At 43.2% G+C, this 18,817-nt stretch overlaps 1 long non-coding RNA gene across 2 annotated transcripts; it reads right to left on the reverse strand.

Moving 5' to 3' along the window:
- Positions 1-4,087: 4,087 nt before the first annotated feature.
- Positions 4,088-18,411, reverse strand: LOC143962794 (uncharacterized). 2 transcript variants are annotated; one of them, XR_013270797.1, is made up of 4 exons: positions 18,037-18,395; positions 12,242-12,322; positions 10,406-10,645; positions 4,088-4,591 (listed from the first exon to the last, which is right to left on the reverse strand). It is a non-coding gene; the product is annotated as an uncharacterized LOC143962794 (long non-coding RNA). The 2 variants fall into 2 exon arrangements; XR_013270796.1 differs by lacking the exons at positions 10,406-10,645; positions 12,242-12,322 and having other exon boundaries at positions 18,037-18,411.
- Positions 18,412-18,817: the final 406 nt, after the last annotated feature.

Raw genomic sequence — 18,817 nt, forward strand, 5'->3', positions numbered from 1 at the left:
TGTGAAGGATTCCTTTCTTAAAAGCGGTAACGCCGGTGATTTTGGAAAAAATGCTACCGTGGCTGCTTCAGTATCCAGATCGCAAGAAGGCGGACATTTTGCTTGATGGTTTTAGTTTGGGCTTCCTTTTGTCTGTTTTTTCTGGGGTAGGTTGTACTATTCATAGGAATTTAGCATCTGTTTCTACTTATGCAGAGATTGTTCGGACCAAGATTTATAAAGAAATTGCGGCAGGGAGGGTTTCTGGTCAATTTTCAACGCCTCCGTTTATTAATTTTAGAATTTCTCCATTGGGAATTATTCCTAAAAAAGAAAAGGGTACTTTCCGACTTATTCATCATTTATCTTACCCTGAAGGTATGTCATTAAATGATGATATTGACCCTGAATTGTGTGCGGTATCTTATTCTTCTTTTGATGATGCTTTAATATTGATCAGAGGTGTTGGTCAGTCAGCTTTGTTAGCGAAAGCTGATATAAAGTCAGCTTTTAGGCTTCTGCCTATTCGTCCTGCTGCCTTTAATTCCCTTGGATTTGTTTTTGATGATTTGTTCTTTTTTGATAAATGTTTGCCTATGGGCTGTTCAATTTCTTGTTTTTACTTTGAACTTTTTTCTTCTTTTTTGGAATGGGTACTTCGTTTCAACTCTCATTCTAGTAATTGCTTGCATTACCTTGATGATTTTTTGTTTGTCGGGAGTGCGAATAGTTCTGATTGCCTGAATCTATTTAATCAATTCAGATTTATTTGTGACCTTTTTGGAGTACCGTTGGCTGATGAAAAATCGGTGCTGCCATGTACGTGTTTGGAATTTTTGGGTGTTCAGATAGATACGGTACGTATGGAGTACCGACTTCCTCTGGACAAAATTATTAAAACTAGATTTTTGTTAGATTTTATTTTGTCTAAGAGAAAAGTACAGTTAAAGACTATTCAGTCTTTATTAGGTTTGTTGGCCTTTTCTGCTAGGGTTATTCCTGTAGGGAGGATTTTCTCTAGACGACTTTATCGGGCGATTTCTGGTGTTTCCTCGCCAAAACACTATATTCGAATAACTCGTGATATTCGGGGGGATTTGTTAGTTTGGCAAGAGTTCCTGGTTTCTTTTAATGGATGTTCCCTTTGGCAATCGTCATTTTGTGAGGCTTCTGCACTCGATCTTTATACTGATGCTTTGGGTGGTGTTGGATATGGTGCTTTTTGGTGCGGTAAGTGGTCGGCTGAAATGTGGCACCCTTCTTGGTCTGAGCAAGGTTTTCTTCGGAATATCGTTCTTCTTGAGCTTTTTCCTGTTGTCGTTGCTTTGGAATTGTGGGGCCCTCATTTTCGGGACAAACGCATACTTTTGCATTCTGATAATAAAGGAGTTGTTTTTGCTATTAATTGTTTAGTGTCTAAATCTTTACCTGTTATTTCTCTTTTACGTTATTTAGTTTTGCAATGTCTGCGATTAAATATTTGGTTGAAAGCTAAATATGTGCGTGGTGTTCACAATGTTGTGGCTGATGCTTTATCTCGCCTACAGATCGGCAAATTTCGAGAGTTGGTTCCGGATGCGGAGGCGATTGGAGAACCTTGTCCTCCTCACTTGTGGACGTTGGTCTGATGCACATACAATCTGCTATTAAACAATCTTTGGCCCCTTCCACGTGGGCATGTTACGAAGCCGCGTGGGGGTTTTGGTGTTCTTTTTTGTCCCTGTATGGTCTTGATTGTGCTTATATTTCCGAAGATGTAGTTTTAGCTTTTGTTAATTCTTTAATGTTAAAAAATTACTCATATTCTTATATTGTTAAGACTTTGGCTGGTGTCTCCTTTTTTCGTAAATTAAATGGCGGTTCTTCTTGCACTTCTTATTTTTCTGTGCAATTGGCTCTTAAAGGGTATCGTAAACGATTTAAAGTGCCTGATAGAAGATTGCCTATATCTGTTGATATTTTGGGTAAGCTTTGCGCTGCCACTGACATAGTGTGTTCTTCCTCTTTCGAAGCTTTATTGTTTAGAGTGTCTTTTTGTTTGTGTTTTTATGGGGCTTTGAGAATATCTGAGCTTCTTCCTCCGAATAAGTCTTCTGGTTTGGGCATGGCAATGTCATCGGTTCACCTTGATGCTGGGGTTCTCCGTTTATTTTTGACCAAGAGTAAATCTGATCAATTGGGTCGTGGTCATTGGATCACTATTCGCTGTCATGAGAATGTCGGGATTTGTGCTGTTTCTCTAGCGTTTTCTTATTTGGCCTTGAGGCCCTCTTTTAACAAACAGTTCTTGATCCATTCCGATGGTTCCCCATTGACTGTTTTTCAATTTAATGCCGTTTTCAAACGATGTTTGGTTTATCTGAAATTGGATCATCTGGCCTTTTCTTCCCATTCCTTTCGTATTGGTGCAGCTACTGCTGCGGCTAAATTGGGTATGTCTGCCAGTGATATTAAATGTATTGGTAGATGGCGATCTCACTGTTTTCGTACTTATGTTCGTCTTGATAATTCTGTTTAAACTTCAGATTCTCGATACATCGTGTGGATCATCGGTCATTCCTTTGTCTATTGGGCCCATGAAAGAGCGGCTTCCAGATGCTATGGTGTTAATTTGGATTTCTCTTCGTCAAAAATTTTGTTACATTGGTATGGACAAAGGGGTATGAGATGGCATCATTTTAGAGGTGTGTTTTCTTTCTTGCTTTCCAGATGGCCTATTCCGCATATTGTGGTTTTCCATTTGGCTGGGAATGACCTCGGTTGTATTAGAACTTTGGATTTACTAGCTAATATGAAGGCTGATTTACTTTTCTTTCATAATCTTATGCCTGGTTGCGTTTTTGTTTTTTCCGAGGTCATTCCTCGCTTGCAATGGTTTTCTCCTCCTTTTAGGCATTTTGAAAAAATGAGAAAGAAAATAATCGGTCTATTGCTAAGTTCATGCCTGTTATTAATGGTTTTGCTTACCGACACGTGGAGCTGGAGGGTGGTGTGCTAGGCTTTTACCGCTCGGACGGCATTCACCTGTCGGATATTGCTCTGGATATTCTTAATATGAATGTCCAATCTAGTGTGGAGTCGGCCGTGGGCCGGGTGGGGTGCCTTGCTTATGTTTCATAAGCTCGGCTTATGGGACTGTTTATTCTGTGTGATTAAATGGCTTGAGCTTTAATAGCTAAGCTATGTTAATGTTGTTGAAATATTAATTTGTGTTTTTTGACAATTTTATGCTGAATAAAATAGATATATATTGATTTATATTTAAACCTATAATAAAAAGGCCGCGGCCGTTTAACTCCACACATATTGGTTTATTGTTTATTTATTACTAATGTTTGATATATAAAAATTGGCTAAATATAAGTTCTGCCTAGCATACCATGAAAATGGTGGGAGGGGCAAGAATTGTCCCCACCCACCATGTATGGGATGCTGGCAGACCAATTGTCGTTGAACAGTTGAAATGCTTGCCTATGATTGGTGGTATCAGGCAGCAACGGTCCTGGCACGAGTTGCTGCCTATAAGGGTAGAGAAAAGTGTGTTACAAGTGGCAGTTACCGGGACAAGAAGAGAAGAAGACGTTCCCGCCCCCCCTTCCCATGTCGCGGCCTGTATTATGAGGTTATTTGTCCTTTTCTTTGAAAAGGGACTGTTTATTCTGTGTGATTAAATGGCTTGAGCTTTAATAGCTAAGCTATGTTAATGTTGTTGAAATATTAATTTGTGTTTTTTGACAATTTTATGCTGAATAAAATAGATATATATTGATTTATATTTAAACCTATAATAAAAAGGCCGCGGCCGTTTAACTCCACACATATTGGTTTATTGTTTATTTATTACTAATGTTTGATATATAAAAATTGGCTAAATATAAGTTCTGCCTAGCATACCATTCATACAGACAATTTTTTAACCCATGTGACCAATGGGCTTTTTTTTCTGATACAGCCTAATATGCAAAGTTATGTATTCAGACTGCATAGAGTAAACCTAAGCATGTTGTTAATAGTCAATGCAATACATGGTCCATGGCTATTACTGTATAAACGTCAGTTGGGAGTTTGGTGAAGAAAGTTTGCCACCTGGTGGAATATAGACATATCATACACATAACGTACTGTATTTATACTAAAGAGAAATGACAATAAAATTTGTATATAAAAAAAAAGCAATTCTAAAACATTTAAATCTCTTTTCAGTCTTGATGAAAATATCTCCAAAAAGTCAACCACAAGCACAGATCCTGAAGGATTACATGAAAACCACAGAGTGGCAAATAAAAATTCTTCTCAATGAGGTGTCATAGCGAGGAATGTATGTGTACTTCCTCTCTGTGGTAAGCATCTCTCACAACATTTCAGAAGTCATTATTGAAATAAAAATTCTTGCAGCAGTGAAATATTTCCTTTAGATCTGTGGGTCAGCATTTCCTGACTTACAAGTACAGTTCCCACAATACTCATTAAGGTTTTTTTTTTTGTAAATGAAAAACTATTTAGCTGACTAGTGCAGGACACTTAAAGGGTGTTTTCCACATTCATCTGTAAGCACGCTACTAGATTCCTGATGATCAGCTTTCTCAGGGGTGGTCCCAGGCTTTTTTTCAACCTGGGGAGAATAAAATATATAAATATTATAGTCATAACTAATGAACATTTCAATATTTTAAAGGGGCAACCAGTTCAGAAGAAAAAAAAAAAAGGAAAAGGTAAAATTTAGAGTAAAGATTAAAATTTTAAGGGAACATATATTCAATACCTGAAAACTTTTATAAATAATGAATTCTCTAAAGAAAAGGCAGAAACATGTGATGCGGTGAGCTACTGTACATGCCCCACATCAAATGGGTGGTTTGGCAAAAAACAGTTGGAGTGGCTTAAAGGGGGATGATTAAACAGAACATAAGCCTTTTCAACATATACACTGCACACATAGGTCATCGTTCTTGTACCCACAAAATACCACTAATTACTGTGCTACAAGTCATAGTCTCACAGATACACATATGAATGAATGAATGAATGAATGAATGAGTGACTTGTATAGTGCTACCTAGACCTCAGGACAAAAAAAACTTCTATTATATTTGCATTTCTGCACACAAAAAGATTTCATCCTGTCTGAGCCTATATAACCAGTATTGATTTCATTATCTCAAGCCATACACAGTACATATCTGAGCTTTTCCAGCAGTGACCTCTATATAGCAGTGTCCCCAGCAGTGACCAGTATAAATCTAAGTGTCCCCAGCACTGATTAGTACAGATTCCAGTGCCCTAGCAGTGATCTGTACAGATCCCAGTGATCAGTTCAGTTATATACACCCACAAGCTCAGATCCTATTGCCTTAAAGTAATTTATAAAGTCTATTTTTTTATTTTATTTTTTTAAATAACAAACATGTTATACTTACCTGCTCTGTGCAGTGGATTTGCACAGGGCAGCCTGGATTCTCCACTACTCTGGTCCCTATTCGCTGCTCCTGGCCCCTCCCTCCTGTTGAGTGCCCCCACAGCAAGCAGCTTGCTCTGGGGGGCACCCAAGCTGAGCCACAGCTCCCTGTTTCTTTTCAGACACGGAGCTGCAGGTCGGCCCTGCATCTCTCTCTCTCCTGATTGGCTGACTTTGATTGACAGCAGTGGGAGCCAATGGTACTGCTGCTGTGTCTCAACCAATCAGGAGGAAGGCCGAGGGACTTGTGGACATCGCTGGGTTTAGATGGGGCTCAGGTAAGTATTAGCGGGGCTGCTGCACACAGAAGGCTTTTTATCTTAATGCATAGAATGTATTCAGATAACAAAAAACTTCTGCCTTTACAACCCCTTTAACACAGGGGAATACGATTACAGAACTAAAAGAATTGCAGTTATCTAGCCCTCTGTAAAAAATATGGAGGCCTGATGTTCCCGGATATTCAAAACGTACCAAGCCGCAGCACACCTCACCAGACTAGTGGATTGGCACAGACATGGCAAGTTGAAAGAGTGGGTCATCCTGGAACAATCCACAACTAACCTTCTGTTATGTCACCTACCGGGGTGCACTTCCCACATCACCCCTGAAGTCACACCACTGTTATCGGCCCCACAAACTTTTACTCAGCTAGATCTTTCCAGAAATATAGACTTTGCTCGGCTCAATCTCCCCTATTCCGATCATCGGCATCCCCATGTTTTTCCCCAGGCACAGGTCCTGGCCCCTTCAGGGATCTCCTGGACTGAAATCTCTTCCAAGCCTCCCACCTCCCTCTTTCTCTCTCACACCTGACACCCTTCCTTAGAAACCCTCTCCAAGTAACACGGCCCCTTCCGAATGTACTTTTGGAGAGCCTCCCAACTGTGTAATTTCCTTCTCAAGCTCTCTGCCCTGTCTGTCTTCCAAAGACCCCTCACCCAATTTGAATCTTTGTACAAAAAACGGTGACTACCCTGATGCTCTCTATCAATCATCTATTCCCTCATCTCTCCACCAGAAGATGACTACAGCCCTCCACTCTTAACTAAATGGGAAGAGGATCTTAACTTTACATTTTCCCCAACAGAAAAGACATAGGATTCTTTACCTTGCCCAAAAATCTTCAATTTGCACATGAACTCAGAAAATCAATTTTAAGATCCTTATGAGGTGTTACAAAACTCAGTTCCCCATATACCTCAGATCTATGTTGGAGATGTAAGACAACCGCAAACACAACTCTACACATTCCTCTATTCTAACTGGGGACTCTTCAATGAATTAGCCTGATGTTCCCTGAAGGTGAGGTGGTCTCCTTGTCCCCCCTCCCAGCCACACCACTCTTTTGGCACCTACACACGGCCAGAATTTCTGACAACAAGTGTTCGATGTGAGCTTTTTTGCGGTCGGAATTTCCGACAACAAAAGTTTAAGAGCTGGATCTCACATTTTTCGACAACAAAATCCATTGTCGTAAATTCCGAGCGTGTGTAGACAATTCTGACGCACAAAATTCCATGCATGCTCTGAATCAAGCAGAAGAGCCGCACTGGCTATTGAACTTCCCTTTTATAGTGCCATTGTACGTGTTGTACATCAGCGCATTCTTGGCAATCGGAATTTCTGACAACATTTGTGCGACCAAGTGTATGCAAGACAAGTTTGAGCCAACATCCGTCGGAAATAAATCCATGGTTTAGTTGTCAGAAATTCTGATCATGTGTATGCGGCATACCCTTTCAACCGTCAACTCTCCCTCCACTCCCTCTTTTCTCCCCCCTTTTACTCCCACCTCTCTCTCCTGTAGATGTGACCTTTTCACTTGTATGTGCAAATTTTTGTGTGCTTATGAAATAAAGAATTGCAGTCATGCAGTTTTTATTGTGCTTTACAGTTTGTACAGGTATAGAGACAATAATGCCCTCAGAAACACATTTATTTGAAATATTATTATTGCTATATATTTCAATAAACCAGGTTAATTTATCTAAGTAACTAATACTAAACTGAATAAAAAGATAAAACATACTTAGAGGAGGATGACAGGAAGCAAAAGAGAAAGTGAAATTGGAAGCAAAAGCGAAAAGGAAAGTGAAAGAGAAAAAAAAAAGAGAAGAGAAGAGAAGAGAAGAGAAGAGAAGGAGAAGAGAAGAGAAGGAGAAGAGAAGAGCACAAGGTTGTTACAGAAATTAACATTTAAGGCTTGGTAATAAATTCAATCTAGGGGTTCAACAACTTCTCAAGGTAGCATTGTTCATCCTTAAGGATGCTAGCTAATTTTTCATATGCCATGATTGATGTTATTTTGTGTTTGGCTACTGTGAAGTCAAGAGCTGAGAATGTGTGGATATACCCTGGACTGGATTATTAAGCAGTATGTTCTGTTAGTTTATTAACCCATATATTAATGACTTTAAAGATAACATTCAACATTTTTAAAATGTTCTGATTTCCACTGGAGGTGTATCATAGATCTCCGGAGTTCACATACCCTGAAACAGTTGGGAGAAGAACTTGGATACAGTTCAGCAAGCCTAGTAGGTACCAAATATCATCTGAACATAACTCTAAAGTTGACTTCAATAGGAGATACATTCAAAATACCACAAAAACTTTACAGCATCGAGAATGGCAAGTATCAATATTGTTGGCCACACCTACGTCCAGTTTCCAAGTCGTCAAATATGTGTTTATTATATAAAGCGGTGCGTCAGTACGCCGCCTGTGCCCCAGAACGACGTCAGATTAGTGACAAAATGCCTCGGGTGGAGTGACAAGCTGACATCACCGTGCTGTTTTCACGTACCGTTTGCACAGGCGTTTTTGCAATATTGCTTGCCTGCCGGCATTCTTATTGCTTTTAAACATTTCTATTCCATGCTTGTGAGCATCATTTTTATCCAAATAAAATGCCACCTGGTTTTACCGATGGTGATTCCTTTCTATTTTCTTTTTGGATCGTTATGAACACTCAGCTGACCGCTGAACACATCCACAGTATTCAGGAACACCCGTTTCATCGGCTGTTGGAGGTGTTGGGAGGATTAAAAGCCCTGGCTGGGTATTAGCCACAAGTTCAAACAACTTGTGCAGCTGGTAAGCTTGCACTCTATGTCACAGAGGACTTCACTATATTGTGTTGCTACAATCACTTATTCTCTTATTGAGTACTTTTTGCCATTTTCATCATAATATTATATATATATATATATATATATATATATATATATATATATATATATATATATATATATATATATATATATATATATACATACACACACACATACACATATATATTCTTAATATATATGAACATACAAAATTATTCTTTTTTGATCATTTATTGAGTCAATTGTTCACAGATTTTGTATGATACTGGAGGACTTTATATATGTCACAGGATTCATTGTTTTGGGACTTATCATCATTATTTTTACCATTCATTCATTTATATTTGTTTGTTATCATATTTGGATTAACACGTCATTTGACAGCACAGCTCCCGTTTCTATTTATCGTCATAGATGATAGTTTGGTCTGGCAATTTATTAGCACTAAGCAAATAGTTGATATACCCCCTCTCCGACTTCTAGCTTGACTACGCTACCTCTCATAAGCTGTCAGCACCGGTTGACTGACTGAAGCCCTAGCAACACGTTGTCCAGGAGGACCAGAAAATTGTAACCTTCCAGGCATCTGGAAACGCATTGCACAAACCTTTCTGCAAGGCCTGCCAAAGATGTTTCATCCTCTGCTCCCTCCGCGAAGGCTGGATAAGTTCCGCAAACTTACCCTTGTAACGTAGATCAAGAAGGGTTGCCAGCCAGTAATGATCCCTCACCTTAATACCACGAATCTGAGGGTCCTTTTGCAGGCTTTGCAGGATCAGGGAGGCCATGCAGCAAAGGTTTGCTGAGGCATTTGATCTGGAGTCCTCTGAGTCACTAAGGATGACATGACACAGTATATCTCTGTACCAGCAGTGTGGATGGGGGACTTTAACATGACCCTCAACCCCGCTCTGGACCGAATGGGCACACTGGACCGCCCCCTTGATCCACTGACCCATACCAGATTGTGCCGCATACTGACTGATTTCACTCTTGTTGACACTTGGCGTCACAAACATCCGTACACTAAGGTCTTCTCGTGCTTCTCAGCCAGTCACAACAAGATGTCACAAATTGTCCTAAACTGGGAGATGTGGGCTTTGCTCTGAGAATACTCTCTGTTCATGCCCCCTACTGGATCACGATCCAGCTCCTGAGGGTCTCCCCTGCTCCTTCTTGGTGTCTAAACCCCTTTTGGATGACTGCTCTGCAGGACTAGAATGACATCCCTGCAGAGCTGCAATACTATTTTACAGCTAATGGGGACTCTACCACGTTACACTTCCCGTGTCTCCCACACTCCCCAAGATACCAGGGACTACTTAGCAGAAGTTAAATTCTCTAGATTGACCAATGACCAGCTTGAGCTCCTGGAGGCCCCTATTATTAAGAAGGACATTTCCGAGGCTCTACTGTCTGGGCACATCTAAGGCCCCCAGATCGGACGGTCTATCACTTGAATTCTATGCCACCTACTCTGAAATTCTAACCCCTAAACTCCAGGACCTGTACAAATCCATATTTGATTTGGGAATCCTACCCCCCTCCATGAGAGAAGCCCAAATTGTAGTAATCCCCAAATTCGATAAGTACCCTAAATGCCCAGAATCGTATAGACCCATCTCCTTACTACAGGTAGATATCAAAATACTAGCTAAGATTCTAGCTTTACGCCTTAACCAGGTCATTCTGTCACTGATCCACCCTCACCAGACAGGTTTTATGCCAGGGAAAAACAGCTATGAATATTCGCTGCCTATTCATGAGCATTCAGGGGTCCCATGATGAAATCGGCTCAAGGGTCATGGTGGTTCTGGATACCGCCAAGGCCTTAGATTCCATGGAGTGGAATTACCTGTGGGAGTGACTCTTGGGATTTGGATTTGGCCCCAACTTTATTCACTGGGTTCAGCTCCTAGATCAATTCCCGAGGGCCAGGGTGTTCGTGAGCGGCTGGCTCTCTGATCAATTCCCACTAGAGAGAGGGACTCGACAAGGCTGCCCCCTTTCCCCCATTCTGTATGCATTGGCTGTGGAGCCATTGGCCATCATGATTCATGCAGACACTGGCATCTGAGACCTTAAGATAGGGAGCCTGGAAGAAGAAAAAAAAATAATCGGAATGTATGCCGACGACATGCTCCTATACTTAGCGGACTCGGGTCCCTCTCTCGTTGCAGCCCTACACTCCATAGAACGTATCGGTAGCCACTTGGGTCTTAGTATTAACTGGTCGAAATCTCAGATCCTTCCAATTGACCACTTCCCCCCCATCGTCCACATCCTCTCGTCTGACTCTCCCAAGGGTCTCCCCGATCAAGTACCTTGGAGTACAAGTCACAGGCTTGGGCCAGATTACCTCTGGGTGTTATGCGACACATCAGTTTAGTTAAAATGATACTCCTCCCAAAGATACTTTATTTGGTGTGGCATGCCCCCCTGTATATACCATAAAAATTCTGCATTCATTTATATGGGGCCACGGCAGACACAAATTATCTTGGAGGATCCTGAAGAACTCAGTGACAATGGGAGGATCTGCTCTTCCAGACTTTCAGGACTATTATCTTGCCTCCCAACTATCCCATTTCTATCATTTTGATAAAAAACGAGCTATCAAGATACCAACTACTACTCTGTGAGCGCCCTGGTGACCCAGCCCATACCCCACTCCCATCAGTACTTAGAGCCCCACTGACAAGATGCCCCTCCCAACACAAAGCGGACATGCTGACACACCACCAGAGGGTGTGGCGGATGGCACTACAAAAACTCAGGACCCCACAGGTCCACTCTCACACCCCTCTTTGGTTCAACACACACTTACCCGAATTGTTGTCCATTCCAGACCCGGTGGCGTGGATACGCCATGGGATCATGTATATACACCAGATCATGACCCCTATGAGACTTAAAACTTTCCAAGCACTATAGGACGAATTCCCCCCCCCCCCCCCCAATTGCCTTCTCTTCAGGTATCTACAACTCCGCCACGCTATACAAACCCAGTTTACTGGCTCCAACCCATCCTTGGCAGTCCCCTCTATTGTAGACATAGTCACAGGTACTGAACCAGCCAAGCTAATTTCTACCCTATACTCCGCCATCCACCTTCCTAATAACACAGCATTGGCCTATACTGCCAAGACTAGATGGGAGGCGAATGTTGGAATAATTGAGAATGAGGATTGGGAACGATATTTTGCAGGATATGAAAAGAGTTTCCCCCAAACTGTCAGACCGCCTCACACAGTTGTATATTATACATAGGACGCATCTGACTCCTCAGACAATAGTGCGTTACAAACCCACGTACAACCCAGGGTGCCGCCTATACAACCACACCCCAGGCTCCCTCTATCACCTTATATCAGTGGTCATCAACCCTGTCCTCAAGGCCCACTAACAGGCCAGGTTTGCAAGATAACTGAAATACATCACAGGTGAAATCATTTGCTGCTCAGTGATTGCAGTATTCTAGTCTGCAACTCTGCAAGGTAATACATAAAACCTGTTCTGTTAGTGGGCCTTGAGGACAGGGTTGATGACCACTGCCTTATATGGTCCTGTCCAACTATACAAGCATACTGGATACAGGTGGTTCATTTCCTGCACGATCTGCTACCCTAGACCCAAAGATGTGCCTGCTCGGTCTGCTGCTGGAATTAGACGCAGACAAACCCCTCCGTACCTTTCTACATGAGACGCTATTCATGGCGAGAAAAGTTCTGGCTCGCAATTGGATGCAGGATCTGCCCCCTACAATCCAGTGCTGGAAAAAAAATAAAAAAAATAAAAGAGATTAATGACACTCTTCCATATAAGAAGCTGATCTATGTACATAGAGAGTGCCTGCTTAAGTATGAAAAGGTCTGGAACAGATGGTTAGCAGACAGTGAAACGTGTACTTGATATGTTAATCCCTCCTCCCCCCTCCTTTTCCTTTCCTCCCTCATCGCTCTCCTTTTCTTTATTAAGTACTGGTTCCACCCCGATGGGTATTTTGCATTATGTCACACAGATATATTTCAATGTGTTTATGTATGTACTACTGTTTTGGCCATACTGGCTTATACCAATGTATGTATCATGCATATATTTTTCAATAAAGTTGGTTTTCCAATAAAAAAAAAAAAAAAAAAAGGATGACATGATCCACAGGCACATCCTCCCAGCCATGTACAAGTCCTTGGGTTTCTGGGGACTGAAAACGATTACCTGAAGACTGCTGCAGATGCTGATTGCTAGGCTGCACCTCCATGCTGACACAATTCTCGTCCTCCTCCTGTGTGATCGGCAGGCCTGCAGGAATACTGTCTGGATAAAGGGGGCCTTGAGAGGTAAGGAAGTCCTCCTCTTCCTCCCTCTGTTCTGCCTCAAGTGCCCTGTCCATTATTCCACAAAATGTGTGCTCCAACAGGAAGACAAGATGGACAAATGCATGCACTGTCACTGCTAACCATCCTCGTGGCCTCCTCAAATGGTGACAGCACAGTGCATGTATTCTTGATCAGTAGCCACTGGCGTGGGGAAAAAAAAAGCCAAGCTCCCCTGACCCTGTCCTGGTGCCATGGTCACACAGGTACTCATCGATGGCCCTCTGCTGCGTGTGCAGCTGCTGCAGCATTGCCAACGTTGAGTTACACCTGGTAGTCATGTCACAAATGAGGCGGTTCTTGGGCAGGTTGCATTCCTTTTGAAGGTCAGCCAGCCGAACACTGGCATTATATGACCGTCGGAAATGCCCAGACTTTCCTGGCCTGCCTCAGGAGATCCTGTAAGCCCAGGTACCTGCACAAGAACCACTGCACCACAAAGTAAGGACATGAGCCAAACAGGGAACATGGGTCAAGTGTACCTGTCGGAGGGTGGAGAGGAGGTTGGTGACAGTGTTGCGAACCACCATTCCTGGCTGAAGCTGGCGTGGTGTCAACCACCTCTGAGTCTGCCCCTGCAGAGCTGACAGAATCTCTGCCCCAGTGTGGCTCCTGTTCCCTAAGCAGACCAACTCAAGCACTGCATGGCATCTTTTTACTTGAGTGCTTGCGTAGCCCCTTGAACACCTATGGAGCACCGCTGGTTCAGAGGACAAATATGCAGAGGAAGAGGCCATAGAGGAAGCAGAAGAGGAGGGGTGGAGGAGAGAGGTGTGGCAGAATCACCACTACTAGCATTTTGTAGACGTGGTTGCGGAAAAAGCTCCAATAATACTGCACCCTGTCCTGCATTCTTCCCAGCTGCCAGCTGAGTTACCCAGTGTGCCGTGAAAGAAACTCCCTGTCCATGCCTGCTGGACCATGAGTCAGTGGTAATATTCACCTTACCACTGACAGCCATGAAAAGAAATGGCATTTGGGAACCTGACACTGAGGTACCGCACATTCCACAAATTCATGACTAACAGCTGAAAAGCCAGCAGTTGGAGTGCTAGCAATTTAGCCAAGCTAGCATTCAGCCACTGAGCAAGTGGATGGCTAGGACCGAATGTCTTTCGACGGTTTAGCAACTGGGGTAGGGAAATTTGCCTGCTACAATCGGATGTTAGTGTAGCGATAGCAGATTGCCCACAAGTACTTGGCATACCTAATTCTACACCTTTATTCCTCTCAGTGCAGGTTTCAGAGAGGACTGATGGTATAGTGGGGTTGGAAATCCCAGCTGATGAGGTTCAAGGAGAGGTCCGCCTTGTTCTTTGGTGTGGGTCTTTTAAGTACGGACTGCATGGGAGGTCGACATATGTCTGGTCAAGAATGTGGTGCCCAAGCGGCTGCTATTTTGGCCAAGCTTGATACGCTTCAGACATATGTTGCAAACAGCAACAGTGCGATCTGTTGCACACATATCAAAAAAGGCCCACACCAAAGAACTTTTCAAAATACGTGGGGAGTCCGCAGCTCCCTGCACATGCGGAGCTCTGCGGTGTGATGCAGTCGGGTGGCTGCCCTTAAGGTGGCCCCTGGAGGGCATCCTGCCTCCTTGGTGATGTGACTCCTCCTCCTCTCTTCTATCAGGCACCCATGTAGAGTCAGTGACCTCATCGTCCCCTCCCTCCTTGTCACTGGAGCAAACCTGGCAGTATGCTGCAGCTGGGGGAAAATGACTGCCAGTTTCTTGTCCTTCTTGGGCACCCCCTCTCTCTGGGCTCACGTTACTGCCTTCCTCAACCTGGGTACCATCATTGGAGCCTTCAAAACGCTGTGCATCTTCCTGCAGCATGTTCAGGGGACGCCTCTGTGCATGATGGTGCGGCTAGGGAAGGTGTGACTGATGACACTGAGCCAATGGATTAGGCCGCTTTGGCAGCTGTATTGGCAGGCAAACTACTCTGAGCCTGGGTGACAGAGGATGAGAAGGATAAGGACAGCTTAGTTATCCACTCTACCAACTCTTCTGCATGTTCTGGATCAACACGGCCAGCTGCCGAAAAAAGGACAAGTGTGCCTCACGGCTGTTGAGGATGCACCGTGTCCATGACCAGCACTGTTGGCTGTAGACACAGAGCCTGCTTGCCCTCTTTTAGTGGCCTGTGAGCATCTGCCTCTCCTTGGTGGCCTTCCAGACATGCTGTAAAATTTTATTAGCAAAACACCGCCTGAAGTTTACTAGAAAAAGTACACCAGGAATGGACAGATATAGGCTTGGCTAGACTGGAATGCAGTGGAGATATATATGTAGGAGACTATTTTTATACACATACATACATATACACACACACATATTATATATATATATATATTTATTTATTTATTTATTTAATACACTGCAGCTAACTGAATCGCCTGCCTGCTCAATCTAAATGAACTGACACTCTCTCGGTCAACACAAGCAACACACTACACAGGGCCGACGTGTAGGCGGCCTTATATAGTGTGGGGCGTGGACTTAACCCCGAGCCTTTGGCCAATTATGGCTCTCTTTGCTGATGGTGCTGTGATTGGCCAAAGCATGCGAGTCATAGTGCATGCGTGGCCAATCATCAGACAGCAATGCATTGCGAAGTCACAGTGCAGTATGGGGCGTGACGCTCCGCGAACGCCCCATAATGTTCGTATTTTGACGAAAGACCGAACAGCCAATGTTCGAGTCAAACTCATGTTCAACCCAAACATAAAGCTCATCCCTAGCGCTCATCAGCGGTCTCATAGATCATTCAGAACTACAAGCCATCAGCCATGGTGAATTACATTACCTATAGTTCTATAATTCACAGAAAACTGTGAATGAATGACGTGTCTGTGTGTGTGACGTGTCTGTGCAGATATGGGGAGAAGATTCCCCACCCACTGTCACACTGAGGGGGGAATTGGGGGAACTGGTGGCAGGAGCTGGAACATGTAACATGTTCCACCTTAAATTATTATTATCATAAAGGATGTATATAGTGCCAACAGTTTGCGTGGCTCATTACAACATTAGGGCAGACAGTACAGTTACCATAAGATTCAATACAGGAGGAACCAGAGAGCCCTGTTTGTTAGAGCTTACAATCTAAGAGGGAGGGACAAGTAATACAAAAAGGTAATAACTGTGGGGGATGAGCTGATGAAGAAAATTAAAGTACAGTTGTTAGGTGGAGGCAGGATAGGCTTCTCTGAAAAGTTTTTTAGGGAACCCCTAAATACAGGTGGAACATATAACACAGGGGTGCCCAATCGGTGGCTGATGGATAATTTTGGGTACCATATTCTTTTACATTTCACGGGTTAGTGCAGTTTTAACCACTTGCTTACTGGGCACTTAAACCCCCCTCATGCCCAGACCAATTTTCAGCTTTCAGCGCTGATGCACTTTGAATGACAATTGCGCGGGCATACAACACTGTACCCAAATGAAATTTTTATTATTTTTTTCCCACAAATAGAGCTTTCTTTTGGTGGTATTTAATTACAGCTGGGAGTTTTATTTTTTGCTAAACAAACAAAAAAAGATGCAAAAAAAAAAAATCATGTTTAATAGTTTGTTATAAAATTTTGCAAACAGGTCATTTTTCTCCTTCATTGAAGTGCGCTGATGAGGCGGCACTGGTAGGCTACACTGGTGGGCACTGATAGGCACAGATAAGGCGGCACCGATGGGCACAGATAAGGCGGCACCGATGGGCACAGATAAGGTGGCACGGATGGGTGGCACGGATGGGTGGCACGGATGGGTGGCACGGATGGGTACCACTGATAGATGGGACTGATGGGCACTGATGGGTGGCACTGATAGGTGGCTCTGATAGGTGGCACTGATGGGCAACACTGCTGGGCACTGGTAGATGACACTGATGGGCACAGATATGTGGCACTGGGGTGCAGCACCTTTGTTGAGGCAGATTGTGGGCACTGCTGGGTGGCACTGTGGGCACTGTTGGGTGGCACTGACAGGGGGGATACATTTTTTATTGATGTGGCACTGGCAGGGGGCAGGTGGGCACTGGCAGGGCTGGCCGTGATCGGGACTGATGTCCCGATCACGGCCGCCGGTGATCGGCTATTTTTTTTTCTCCTCGCGCTGTCAGCGCGAGGAGGAATAATAGCCGATTACCGGCTCCGTTGTATCACATGATCAGCTGTCATTGGCTGACAGCTGATCACGTGATAAGGGGTCGGGATCGACCCCTTGCTCGGATCGGTGATCAGGTGAGTCTCATAGACTCGCCGATCACAGAGCGCGCTGCGCGCGCCCCTCAGGAGGCGTGCAGGCCGCTCGTGCACGGGACGACGTCAATAGACGTAGTCCCGGCAAAGGAAATCCGAATGACGGCTACAGCGTGGTTAAGGGAAGATCCCAGATGATCTCTATGGTCTAAGAAACCTGACGCAACAAGTATTTTGTCACCTTTGGTTTTGATTTTGTGTTAAGGCCCCTTGCACTCTTGTACGACGTGAAAGTTACTCGACTTGAAGCAATGCCTGTGTATTCTTGAGATCTATGGACCTCAAGTAGCATAAGTCAAACCAAAGTAATGCAGGGACTACTTTGAAGTTGCACAGATATGAATGGTAATCATTGGAAATCAAGAGGTACGACTTGTTATCTGACTTTGCAGTCCCAAGTTGCAGGGCAAGTCACACAATTGTGAAAGGGGCTTATTGGTCAGGTGCCAGCCAGTAAAGCAGCTGATCAGACCGATCTGTGTCCTGACTGGCTGCTTTGAAGGCCAGAGGAGAGATCTATAAAAGAAAAAAGGAACAATGGCGCTCAGTCAATCGATGCGAATCGCATGCTTATTTAAACTGAATATATTGAATAAGATATGATAAATCTCAGTAATAGGTCTTAATAAGACAACTGTCCAGCAAAAAATTGTTTTAAAGTCACATACAAGGTGCTCACAGGTATACAATCAGTCCAAAATGCTGGGTCTTGATGGACGGACAAGGGCTTTTCTCTGGAGTGAAGCGAGCTCAAGTCATATAAAGAAAAAAAAAAAACAAATAGAAAAGCGCCACTCAGTAAAAGGTGCTTTAATCCACAATAAAACATATATTTGTCACTTACATCTGACATGCAGAAAGTTGGGCACACGCAGGAGTAAATACTGTAGTCATCGGCGTATCCAGGAGTGCCAATAGAGGCCGTGAATATGACTGCGGGACGCTGGGGGAGAGCCCGGCTGGGTCTCGCATCTGGTGGACTTCAGAGCGGCTCGAGGAGACGGCGTGTGACGTCAGAGATGCAAGGGGAACACAACGTGTTTCTGAGCATGCGTGGGACTCGTACAGAGCCAGCGCGCTCCTTTCTCAACTGTAAAAGATACAGGGAAAACAGACTACCAATTCTTAAATACCTGGATTCAATGGGCAAAGCTACGGTGTGCAATTTAGACTACAAAGGGTGAAAGCAAAGCTGACAATACAAAGCAGGATTTGCCTATTAACCCTATCAGCAAAACAGGTTACCTAAAATCGCAACCTGATCATGACAGTACAAAGTTTTTTACACAGCAGATTATATTTATATGCCGATAAATTACGATGAGCCGATCATAATATTAAATTATAAATACCAAGGGAAGTATAATAATAAAAAATAATAATAATAAAAAATATATATAAAAAAAGATAATAATAATAATAATAATAAAAATAAAAAAAATATGAAGAATAATAATAAATAATTATTCTCAGAAAAACAAACAAAAAACAAACAAAAAAATTTGTATTAAAAATTTGACCTATAAAATACTAATAAAAAATATATATCATTATTATCTACAAAGAAAGCTATATAAGTTATTCCTTTGTGAGTAAAGTTTTTTTGGCCATGGTTCACAAATTGG

This window comes from Lithobates pipiens, unplaced genomic scaffold (assembly GCF_037356315.1).
Source record: "Lithobates pipiens isolate NorthernLeopardFrog02 unplaced genomic scaffold, aLitPip1_a1.2 Scaffold_8, whole genome shotgun sequence".
NCBI lineage: Eukaryota > Metazoa > Chordata > Amphibia > Anura > Ranidae > Lithobates > Lithobates pipiens.